Source organism: Balaenoptera musculus, chromosome 2 (assembly GCF_009873245.2).
Source record: "Balaenoptera musculus isolate JJ_BM4_2016_0621 chromosome 2, mBalMus1.pri.v3, whole genome shotgun sequence".
Classification (NCBI taxonomy): Eukaryota; Metazoa; Chordata; class Mammalia; order Artiodactyla; family Balaenopteridae; genus Balaenoptera; species Balaenoptera musculus.
The window spans coordinates 56,500,148-56,513,214 of NC_045786.1; the positions used below are offsets into that span (position 1 = coordinate 56,500,148).

The 13,067-nt window shown below is 40.3% G+C and overlaps 1 protein-coding gene and 1 non-coding gene across 2 annotated transcripts in view; both read left to right on the forward strand.

Annotated features, from left to right (window-relative positions):
• Positions 1-13,067, forward strand: part of LOC118889320 (OTU domain-containing protein 7A) — a 382,992-nt gene that overhangs the window by 160,825 nt on the left and 209,100 nt on the right. The window lies entirely within an intron of this gene.
• LOC118891405 lies at positions 9,640-9,743 on the forward strand. Its single transcript, XR_005018986.1, has one exon. It is a non-coding gene; the product is annotated as a U6 spliceosomal RNA (small nuclear RNA).

Genomic DNA, 13,067 nt, shown 5'->3' on the forward strand with positions numbered 1-13,067 from the left:
GTCATGGCATAAGGGGGAGTGATTTTTAGTATTACATTGAAGGTATAATGAGCTAAAGGTCAATGGCTGGACTCTTCTCAAAGCCACCTTGGTTTCAGCTGGTTCCAGCCTATCGCATCCCAACAGCTGGACCCCTTCTTCATTATCTAGTGTTTGTGTCCTGCCCCTTTTCCTCCTGTCTCACTGCTAAGTAATTTTCCAAAGTTGCTGAACCAATTACACTCTCATCAGCCCCATAGGAGGGCTCCAGTTGCTTCACATCTTCATCAATGGTATTTTCTGTTTAATTTTAGTCATCCAGTGGTATCTAATCGCGATTTTCATTTATCTGATAACTAATGAGGTTGAGCAAATTGTCATTGATTCTTGGCCATTCAGGTGTCCTCTTGTAAAGTGTATGTTCAGGTATCTTTCCATCTTTCTATTGCATTTAACTATTTCTTATTAACTTCTTCTGTATATTTTCTGAATACCAGCCCTTTCTTGATTTTATGGACTTGAATGATCTTTTCTCTCTGTGTAGTTTGCCTTTTTACCCTCTTAATAATGTTTTTGAGCAAAAAAAAGTTCTTAATGTTATGGGTCTGTTTTATCACTTTTTTTTAATAGTTGGTAGTTTGGCATCCTGTTTCAGAAATCTTTGCCCATCCCAAGTTTAGGAAGGTGCCCTATATTACTTTCTAGAAGTTTTATTGTTTTACCCTCTGCATTCAGAAATACTATCAATGTGGACTTGATCTTTCTGTATGCTGTGAAGTAGGGATCAAGATACATGTGCTCATATGGCCATCCCATTGACTCAGCACTTTTCCTGTGGAAACAAATCTCTCAAATACTCTATTATGTCATTTCAGTCACGTATGACCTCCTTTGTAAAGCCTCCTGTAACAGGATGTCAATATTTAAGTTTAGACACAGGTGTGGAAGTGTGGCAGATACTGCATCCCAAAGTGAGGCACCGGGCCAAGGTCCACAAGTTGGGAAGGAAATGAGCTAGAATCACTCCCTTGGTTTTTGGACTTCTCAGGCTGATCAGGGATCTAAAGGAAGGAATCAGGTGTGGGAGAAGGGGTTCTGTGATGAGAAGTGTTTGCAAAGGCCATGAGAATGCAGGTGTCAGCCCCTTTGTCTCATGGGGGAGTGAGGAAGTGCCGACCTCTCACTCAAGGCCCTTAGGCTGAGGATCAGTGGGGACATTGGAGAACAAGGTGCCATCTCTTGGTTGGGAGCAGAGTGGACCAGGGTCTGGGCCTCACCAGGGCATCTGTGGGGTGAGGAAAGAGATCAACCCACCTTCCTGGAGGCTGTGTTGGTCGCATTGGGCCCTTTTATCGGGGCCACTTGGAGGGACCGAAGCACCCCAACAACAAGAAGCCAGAGATGTATGTCAGATTCCTAAGAAAGCTGAAGTTGCTACACGCCACCATTAAGAGCAGGCATGTGGCCACTTAGGTCAAGGAAACTGCAAGTAAGTGACCCCATGTTGGGAATCTCCAAGGAACAAATAAAAACACCCACAAGGGCAAGTGAGCCTTCAACATCTGCCAGGCCTGGGGCACAAGATAGGGTGTGGAGTACCCTCCTTCTGCCTCTAAACAGCAAAAGATGCCAGGCCTGGCCACTTAACAGCAGGTGGGAGCCCCAACCATGGGCCAGAGGGGAAGGCTGACCTTAAATGCATCCTGAGAGATTAACACCAGGAGAACAGAGGAGAGTCCATTTGTGATGCAGGTTGTGTTTGTAAATCAGGGAGTGAGGGGGTAGCCAGTTTCTCACCCAGTGGAAGGAACACCCCTTCTGAGTTCCCCCAACTGAATACATTTAAAGAGGTCAGACGGAGGTAAGAATTAAGTTGTATTTTGATTATATCCCCCAAGTCGTGCTCATTCAGTTTCCTGGAGTGTTTACCTGGGCAGGTAGCTAGCTGCCTAATCAGCACTGCCTGAGGCCAAGGTGCCTGAGTACAGGGCCTGTCACACCTGTGTGGGGTGGGCCTCCTATAAACCCACAAGAGCCTTCAGGGCAGGACCCCACCTCGTGCCCTGGGGCAGAGCTGTGCTCTTTGCTGCACAGTTGCTTGCATTTGTAGGTGCTCAAGCAATCTTTGCCAAAGAAGTGGATAGAGAAACAGTAACCAGCTGCTGAGGGAGGGAGGAAAAATCCTCTTTCAGCCCGCTGTCCTGGTATGTGAATTCCCAGCCACTCACAACTTACCCACAGGGAGAGTCTTAAAGAATGCAAGTGTTGCATCTTAATCGGAGATGACACAAACAAAATGCATTATTTATCCTTTATTTCTGGTTATCTCAAATGTGCATTATGTTCCTGGAACCTCAGTGCAAACCGTGGGATCAGCTCTCAAACTTAAAACCAGGGGCATTTTGCATGTTTGCTAGGGAGCAAAATATCTTGCTCTAAGAGGCTTTAAGGAGGTAAAGCCTTTCTCATTCTTGAGTTTGCTTTTTCCCCTTTTTCAAAACTCTGAAGGTTTTACAGATATCATCGTGCAATTTAGAATTTATTCCCTCTGGAGAGTCAGGTGGCTTCAAGGTGATTTATATCAAGTGAGGTTTAAAGAATTATGGAGAGTGGTGATAAGAATTAAGGTAAGGGGAACGGTATGGAAGTTCCTTAAAAAACCAAAAATAGAGCTACCATATGATCCTGCAATCCAACTCCTGGGCATATGTCCAGAGAAAACTCTAATTTGAAAAGATACATGCATAGTTCACTGCAGCACTATTTACAATAGTCAGGACATGGAAGCAACTTAAATGTCCATTGACAGATGAATAGATGAAGAAGATGTGGTATATGTATATATATATATATATATATATATATATATATATATATATATATATATATATATATATATATATATACACACACATATACATACATACAATGGAATTACTCAGCCATAAAAAAGAATGAAGTAATGCCATTTGCAGCAACATTGATGGACCTAGAGATTATCATACTAAGTGAAATAAGTCAGATGGGGAAAGACAAATATCATATGCTATCACTTATATGTGGAATCTAAAATATGACACAAATGAACTTATCTATGAAACAGAAACTCACAGACAGAAAACAAATTTATGGTTACCAAAGGGGAAAGGGGGGTGGAGGTAGGGATAAATTAGGAGGTTGGGATTAACATATACACAGTACTCCATATAAAATAGATAACCAACAAGGACCTACTGTATAGCATAGGAAACTATAGTCAATATTTTGTAATAACCTCTAAGGGAAAATAATCTGAAAAGCATTATATATATATTGGGTGGGCCAAGTTTGGTTTTTTCCATAAGATGGCTCTAGTAGCACTTAGTTGTCTTAACTTCATTCAAAACAATTTTGTTAGATTACATGTGACAGCTGTCATATCAGCGTGCATTTAAAAAAAAATCAAAATTGATGAATTTTTGTGTAGACATTTTAATATTGAAGATGGAAGAAAAAAGCAACATTTTCAGCATATTATGCTTTATTGTTTCAAGAAAGGTAAAAACACAACTGAAATGCACAAAAAGATTTGTGCAGTATATGGAGAAGGTGCTGTGACTGATCGAACATATCATAAGTGGTTTGTGAAGTTTTGTACTGGAGATTTCTCACTGGACGATGCTCCACGGTTGGGTAGACCAGTTGATAGTGATCAAATCAAAACAATAACTGAGAACAATCAATGTTATACCACGTGGGAGATAGCCAACATACTCAAAATATCCAAATCAAATGTTGAAAATCATTTGCACCAGCTTAGTTATGTGAATCGCTTTAATGTTTGGGTTCCACATAAGTTAGGCGAAAAAAACCTTCTTGACCGTATTTCCACATGCAATTCTCTACTGAAACGTAATGAAAACATTCTGTTTTTAAAACAAATTGTGATGGGCGATGAAAAGTGGATACTGTACAATAATGTGGAACGGAAGAGATCTTGGGGCAAGTGAAATGAACCACCACCAACCACACCAAAGGCTGGTCTTCATCCAAAGAAGGTGATGTTGTGTATATGGTGGGATTGGAAGGGAGTCCTCTATTATGAGCTCCTTCTGGAAAACAAAACCATTAATTCCAACAAGTACTGCTCCCAGTTAGACCAACTGAAAGCAGCACTCAACGAAAAGCATCCAGGATTAGTCAACAGAAAACACATAATCTTCCATCAGGATAACACAAGACAGCATGTTTCTTTGATGACCTGGCAAAAACTGTTACAGCTTGGCTGGGAAGTTCTGATTCATCCACCATATTCACCAGACATTGCACCTTCGGATTTCCATTTATTTCGGTCTTTACAAAATTCTGTTAATGGAAAAAATTTCAATTCCCTGGAAGACTGTAAAAGGCACCTGGAACAGTTTTTTGCTCAAAAAGATTAGTTTTGGGAAGATGGAATTATGAGGTTGCCTGGAAAATGGGAGAAGGTAGTGGAACAAAAGGGTGAATATGTTGTTCAATAAAGTTCTTGGTGAAAATGAAAAATGTGTCTTTTATTTTTACTTAAAAAGCCAAAGGCACTTTTTGGTCCACCCTATTTATATGTACATATAACTGAACTGCTGTGCTGTATACCCGATACTAACAACAATACTATACTATCAACTATAGTTGATATTGTAAATCAACTATACTTCAATTAAAAATAAAATAAATAAAATAAAAAAAAGAAATAAAGAATTAAGGTAAGGCAAGAGAGAGAGGGAAAGAAAGGAAGGAAAACAATTTTGAGCAGGTATTTAGGACCAGGTGACGTGGTTTAAAGCACAGGGGAAAAAATGAGATGCTGGGACCCAACATATTATAGCCAGAAGCACTGGCTGCTGCCCTGGGAGCTGCTCCATGGGAGTGGAGGGAAAGCAATGACATCGCTTTGGGCTACATCCTGATGTGGTAACTGACAGCCTGCCGCCCACTTCACATTCCCTTTAAGTCCAGGGCCTGCTGGATAATCTGCCTTCTTCATCCTTCACACCTTTTTAGGATGGAATGCTTCCCATTACTGGTTTGGGAAATCAAGCTTTCATCAGCTCACAAACCAACCAATTAGCAAGGTTTAGCATAAGGCTCATTCCCTCACTGCCCATTCTCGTTCTGTTTTGGTCACAGTGACACTCCCCTCCTGTGTGTGCCCTTGACTAAACTACAATCAGAATGGGAAGAAACTCAGTGCCCCCAGACTCTGACCTAGACCTCTGTTGACTGGGAAAAAAATGCACAAGCTAAAAGTTGAGAATGATGTTTTATTTGGTGAACAGAACTGAGGACAAAAGCCTGGGAGGCAGCCTCTCAGGTAGCTCTGAGGGACGGCTCTGAAGAGGGAAGGGAGGAGCCAGGACCTATAGGAGTTCTTGCAACAAAAACCAGGTGGTCAGAACATCAGAAGATTACTGTTAATTAAAGAAAACCAGACATCTCAAGTTAAGGAATTCAGCGCTTTTCTGTGTATGGGAAGATGCAAGAGTCTGGGCTCACTGAAATCATTCCTTTGATATGCACCTCAACTCCCTGGGGCCAGTATCCTGTGTTTTCTCATCCTGAGTCCCCTCAGGGTGCACCATCAGGGGTGGCTGCAGTGACTGACTGCTTGATGGCGGGCATCCTGTTTCCATCCTGAGTTCCCTCAGGGCTCACAACCCTGGGGAGGCTGTAATGTGATGGCTTGATGGCTGCAACGTCCTCTGTTTCCTGATATGGCAGGCAACATTTTTCCATTCACACCTCGCTTAGCCACCCCTGTTGCTGTGGTGCCCAGGGTCTCACCCTGCATGTGGACTTCATTCCCTGGGACAGGCTGCTGACTGCCTTCGCACTCTGTAAACCAACCTGGGAGTTGGTTCCATCTCTATCAGTATTCTAAAGGGTCCCCTTTAACTCAGGATTTGATGAAGCAACCCAAAAGTCTTGTTGTGAAGACCGGAACCACATGGTATAGAAAGGGAGGTTGAGTATGTGAAGTTTAACAGTCATAACCTCAAGGACAAATGATTGGGTTGGCCAAGAAGTTTGTTCGGGTTTTTCCTAAGATCCTATGGAAAAACCCGAATGAACTTCTTGGCCAAGCCAATTTGAGGCATAGTTAAGCAACAGATCAGGTGATGACTGCCATTGGAAAGATAGTTTGTGACTCAGAGTTACCTGGAGGAGTGGGCACGCCACACCACAGGGGGCCACAGGGGGGAGCGCCAGAAAGTCAGAAGGCAGAGGGAGTGAGGAGAAAACGTGGGCAAGAGCCATTACTGTGGTTTCCATGGGAAGGACCAGGCCAGGCAGGGTAAGCAGGCTTAGGATTGGCTGGTCTCAATAGTTTCAGTAGGTTCAGGGCCCTAGGGGGTGTCCCTAGTTATCGGGTTCCTGGCCCTGGGGTGATTAGGGCAGCAGGGACAGTGGCCTGGAGTGTGAAACCCCAGTAGAGGCTGTAGTTGGGGATGTGGGCTCTGAATTGGTTGGTTTGTATAGAAAGGGACATTTGAGGATGGGTTCTTCACCATCTCTAGGAATTGGCCCTGGGAGAGGCCATTTCTCCAGGATCAGGAAGGCCCCAAGTTGCCAGAGCATCAAATATAGGTAATAAAAGATGGTTCATTCACAAATGCAACTCCTTTGCAGTGCCAGCTCATTTCAAGGTGGTGGGAGCGAAGCCAAATCCAGCCTCTGTACCCCGACACCAAATTAAATCTTGGAGACAGAGTTTTGGGTGGAGTAGAAAAGAATAGCTTTATTGCTTTGCCAGGCAAAGGGGGCCACAGAGGGCTAATGCCCTCAAAACCGTGTGTCCTGACCTGGAGAGGGTAGTGAGAAGTTTTATAGTAATGGTTCAAAGAGGGCGTGATCTGCTAGTGGACATTCTTCTGATTGGTTGGTGGGGAGATCAACCTTCTGGTTCCAACCAGTCCGGTGTCTATGTGCTTGTGAGCAGCATACAGTTAACTTCCACCTGGTGGGGGTTTCAATATCTGCAAAACAGCTCAAAGATATTGTTATGTGTATCCCTTGAGGGGGAACCAGGACCCTACCCCAAGGCTGCACTATTGTTTCTCAATTGATCCTCCCTTGTCTCTGCATCCCCTCCCTTCCCTGATTAGCAACTGTTTGAACCTGCCTCTTGGAACTCAGGGAAGGTCATGGAGGCTGAATGAAGCCTATTTCGTGTAATCAAGAAATGGGGGACACAGAAAGGCTCTTGTGCCCAGGAGCCCCACAGGGTCCTGCTTGGTTTCGGGAGAAGTGCAGTACTGACTGGACATGTGGTCCCGTGATCATGGTGACCCCTCCTTCCCAAAGGAGATGGAATCACTGAGGTGGGGTACCTCTGCTCTGCTGGCTACACCCTTCTGTACTGGGGTGTTGGTCACCCGCTGGCCCTCTCCTGTATGTCACACGTCTCCAGAGGAGCTCCTGGCAGCTTAACCCTGCCTGGTACTGCACTACCATAGGAAACTCACTTAAAAGGCATTGTGTTGCCCCTACGGAGTGGCATGGACATATATACACTACCAAAAGTAAAATAGATAGCTAGTGGGAAGCAGCCGCATAGCACAGGGAGATCAGCTTGGTGCTTTGTGACCACCTAGAGGGGTGGGATAGGGAGGGTGGGAAGGAGGGAAACGCAAGAGGGAAGAGATATGGGAACATATGTATATGTATAACTGATTCACTTTGTTATAAAGCAGAAACTAACACACCATTGTAAAGCAATTATACTCCAATAAAGATGTTTAAAAAAAAAAAGGCATTGTGGAACCCGTGATTTGGGCACTGAGGACCACCAAGGACAGCTTGTCCACTCCACCCAGCAGTCCTCCAGAGCAGATGCCATAACTGCAAAGATGTCTCCACCTTGGCCCAAATAGGCTCAAGTTCAAATTTAAGTGCTTCAAGTAGGTACGGCTGACTCTGTTCCTATTGGTGATGCCCTGGTGCCGGCAGTGCTGAATGTTTGGTTTGAATCCCTTCCCCTCTCTGTTCAGCAACGGGGAAGGTCCCATGTCTGCACACCTTGACCTTGGTCCCTTTTGGGTGTCCCTCTCTGTGGTCTTCTCTGGGTTACACCCACAAACTCTCTGGGCACAGGACCTGGGTGTTGCTGTTTAATCATCTTGAGCCCCATTTACATACTGGCTGCAGTAGCAGTGATGGTTCTAAACATAAAAGCCTTTATTTTACTTTTTAATTTTTTCATTAATTAGCTCTAATTGTTGGCTTTTTCAATTTAGTTTTTATTTTATATTGGAGTATAGCTGATTTCCAATGTTGTGTTAGTTTCAGGTGTATAGCAAAGTGATTCAGTTATACATATATCCATTGTTTTGTTGGATTCTTTTCCCATATAGGTTATTACAGAATATTGAGTAGAGTTCCCTGTGCTCTACAGTAGGTCCTTGTTAGTTATTTTATATATAATAGTGTGGCTATGTTAATCCCAAACTCCTAATTTATCCTTCCCTGCCCCCCCCACCTTTCCCATTTGGTAACCATACATTTGTTTTTGAAGTCTGTGAGTCTCTTTCTGTTTTGTAAATAAGTTCATTTTTGTCATATTTTAGATTCCACATGTAAGTGATATCATAGATATTTGTCTTTGTCTGACTTACTTCACTTAGTATGATAATCTCTAGGTCCATCCATGTTGCTGCAAGTGGCATTATTTCGTTCTTCTTAATGGCTGAGCAACATTCCATTGTATATATGTACCACCTCTTCTTTATCCATTCATCTGTCTGTGGACATTTAGGTTGCTTCCATGTCTTGGCTATTGTAAATAGTGCCACAGTGAACACTAGGGTGCGTGTATCTTTTTGAATTATGGTTTTCTCCGGATATATGCCCAGGAGTGGGCTTGCTGGGTCATATGGTAGCTCTATTTTTAGTTTTTTAAGGAATCTCCATACTGTTCTCCATAGTGGCTGTAGTACTTTACATTCCCACCAACAGTGTAGGAGGGTTTCCTTTTCTCCACACCCTCTCTGGCATTTATTGTTTGTAGACTTTTTGATGATGGCCATTCTGACTACTGTGAGGTGATACCTCATTGTAGTTTTGGTTTGCATTTCTCTAATAATTAGCAATATTGAGCATCTATTCATGTGCTTTTTGGCCATCTGTTCGTCTTCTTTGGAGCCTTTCTTTATATCTAGTCTCTTCAGGGCTTTGGCCCATGCTCCAAATGTAATGTTTTTCTTATAGTGTTGAATTATGAGAGTTCTTTATATATTCTAGATATGAGTCTTTTGTCAGGTATGTGGTTTACAAGTATTTTCTCCCAGTATTTTCTCTGTAGCTTGTCATTTTATCTTCTTAACATTAAGGGTCTTTCTCAAACCAAAAAGTTTAAATTTTGATGAAGTCCAATTTATTGATTTTGCTTTTGATGTTGCCAAGCCCCGGGTCCCAATGATTTTTCTCCTATGTTTTCTTCTAAAGATTTTATAGGTTTGTTTTACATATAAATCTATGCTCCATTGACTTAATTTTTGTATAAAATGTGAGGTTGAGGGGTTTTTGCTTATTTTATTGTCTTTTTGCTGATGGATATCCAATTTGCAAACAGATATCCATTTTTTGAAAAGACTCTCCTTTCTCCATTGAATTACTTTTTCACCTTTATCAAAAGTCAGTTGGCCAGCACTCACTTTGGCAGCACTAAAATTGGAGCAATTCAGAGAAAATTACCATGGGCCCTGTGCAAAGATGACATGCAAATTTGTGAAGTATTTCATATTTTTTTAATGTTACTGAATTGTAAACTTAAAAACAGTTAAAATGTCAAATTTGGTTATCATTTTATTATTTATTATTTTTATTTCATTATTAATTTCATTTTTTCTTTTATTTATTAGTTATTTTATTTTTTTATTTTAATTATGGGATAAATTAGGAGTTTGGGATTAACATGTGCACACTACTACATATAAAATAGATAACCAACAAGGACCTATTGTATAGCACAGGGAACTATACTCAATATTGTGTAGAATTGGTATTAATTCTTCTTTAAATGTGTGGTAGTAACCTTTAAACTTCTTCAGGGACAAAGTGAGCCTGGAGATTTCTCTTTGGGGAGATTTGAAATTACAAATAAAATTTATTTATAGTTATAGGAATATTCAAATTATCTCTTTCATATTGAGTAAGTTGTGGTAGCTTGTGCTTTTCAAGGAATTGGTCCATTTCATCTAAGTGACCAACTTTATGTGTATAGAGTTGGTTTTTTTTTTTGAAATGATAAACTTTATTTTTTAGAGCAGTTTTAGGTTCACAGCGAAATTGAGTGAAAAATACAGAGAATTCCCACATACTCCATGCCCCCAACACACACAGCCTTCCCAACTACCAACATCCCATACCTGAGTAATGTGTTTGTTACATTTGATGAACCTACATTGGCACATCATTATCACCCAAAGTCCATAGTTTACACTGGGGCTCATTTTTGGTATTGTACAATCTATGGGTTTTGAGAAACGTATAATGACACATTCCCACCATTGTAGTATCATACAGAATAGTTTCATAGCACTAAAAATCCCCTGTGCTCTACCTATTCTTTCATCCCTCCCCGCTAACCCTTGGCAACCACTAATCTTTATACTGTCTTTGTAGTTTTGCCTTTTCCAGAATATAGCTGGAATCATATAGTACATACATTTTCAGGTTGACTTCTTTCAATTAGTAATACGCATTTAAGTTTCCTCCATGTCTTTTCATGGCTTAATAACTCATATCTTCTTAAAGCTGAATAATATCCATTGTCTGGATGTACCACAGTTTATCCATTCACCTATTGAAGGACACCTTGGCTGCTTCCAAGTTTTGGCAATTATGAATAAAGCTACTATAAACATCCATGTGTAGATTTTTGTGTGGATATACGATTTCAATTATTTGGGTAATCACCAAGGAGTGTAATTACTGTATCTTAAGAGTATGTTTAGTTTTGTAAGAAACTTCTAAACGGTCTTTCAAAGTGATTGCAACATTTCACAATCTCACAAAAAAAAAAAAGAATTGAACAGACATCTCACCAAAGAAGATATACAGGTGGCAAGTAATCATATGAAAAGATGCTCAACATCATATGTCATTAGGGAAATACAAATTAACACAACATTAAGATACCACTACACATGTATTAGAATGACCAAAATCCAAAATACTGACAAGTGCTGGTGAGGATATGGAGCAACAGAAACTCTCACTCATTGCTTGTGAGATTGTGAAATGTTGTAGAGTTGTTTTTAATATCCCCTTATTATGCTTTTGGTGTCTGAGAATCTGTAGCAATATTTTGTTTCATTCTTGTTATAGATAATTTGTGTCTTCTCTTTTTTGTCAGTCTTGCTAGAGTCTTGCCAATTTTACTGATTTTTTTCAAAGAACCAGCTTTTTGTTTCATTGATTTCTCTCTATCGTTGTGCCGTTTTCAATTCCATTGACTTCTGCTATTATATTTATTATTTTCTTCTTTTTGCTGGCTGTGGGTTTATTTTGTTAGTTTCATAAACCAAGAGCTTAGATTATTAAGTGGAGATTTTACTCTTTTCTAATGTAAGCATTTAGTGCTGTAAATTTCCCTCTCAGCAGTGTGTTAGCTGTGTCTTACAAATTTTGATATGTTGTATTTTAGTTTTCTTTTAATTCATTTTTTTAAGACTACTCTTCAGACTTCCTCTTTGACCCATGGATTATTTACAAGTGTGTTGTTCAGTTTTGCAAGTGTTTGGATATTTTCCTTTTATCTTTCTATTATTGACTTCCAATTTTGATTCCATTGTGATTAGAGAACACATTCTGTATAAGTTCGATTATTTGAATTTTTAGTGGTTTCTCTAGGTATTGCATTATGTATACATAACTAACCACAGTCTACTAGTGTTGATATTTTACCAGCTTGAATGAAATGTAGATACTTTACCACTGTTTAAGTCCCTTTATTGTCTCCTATTTATAATTATTTTAAATATTTCCTCTATATAGCACTTTGAGAAGTACATCAAGCAGTGTTATAATTTTTGCTTTAACTATCAAAAATAATTTAGAAAAGGAGAAGGAAAATTTCTTATATTACTCAAATTTTTGTTTTTTCCAATGTTTTTTTCTCCATTCCTGATGTTCTGAGATTCCTTCTTTTATCATTTCTTCCCATTTTAAGAACTTTCTTAGCCATTCTTTTAAGGTAGGTCTGCCAGTGATAAATTCTCTTAGATTTCCTTCCTCTGATAATGCCCTAATTCTCCCTTCATTCTTTTTTTTTTTTTTTTTTTTTTTTTTAAAGGAATTCCTTTATTTTTATTATTTATTTATTTATTTATTTATTTTTGGCTGTGTTGGGTCTTCGTTTCTGTGCAAGGGCTTTCTCTAGTTGCGGCAAGCGGGGGTCACTCTTCATCACGGTGCGCGGGCCTCTCACTATCGCGGCCTCTCTTGTTGCGGAGCACAAGCTCCAGATGCGCAGGCTCAGTAGTTGTGGCTCACGGGCCCAGTTGCTCCTTGGCATGTGGGATCTTCCCAGACCAGGGCTCGAACCCGTGTCCCCTGCATTAGCAGGCAGATTCTCAACCACTGCGCCACCAGGGAAGCCCCTCCCTTCATTCTTAATGGATACATTTGCTGGATATAGAATTCTGGGTTGACTGTTCTTTTCTTTCAGCACTTGAAAAATGTTATTGCACTTGCTTCTTGTCTTTATGGTTTCAGATGAGAAATCCATTCACTTGAATTATATTCCCCTATGGGTAAGATGTCATTTCTCTTACTCTGCTTTCAAGGTTTTTTCTTTGTCTTTAATTTTCAGGAATTTGATTATTTTGTGTTTGGCATAGATTTCTTTGGATTTATAATGTTTCAGGTTTGCTCAACTTCTGAAATCTGCAGATTTATATCTTTTGCCAAATTTGGGAAATTTTCAAACACTATTTCTTCAAATACTTTTTCACCCCCAGGTTTTTTTTTTCTACTCTATCTTGTCCTGGAACTAGAGATTCACCTTGTTAAATTATTTTATTCCATCCTTACAAGCTGGGTGTGCTTGAGGGGAGCCATATTGTTCT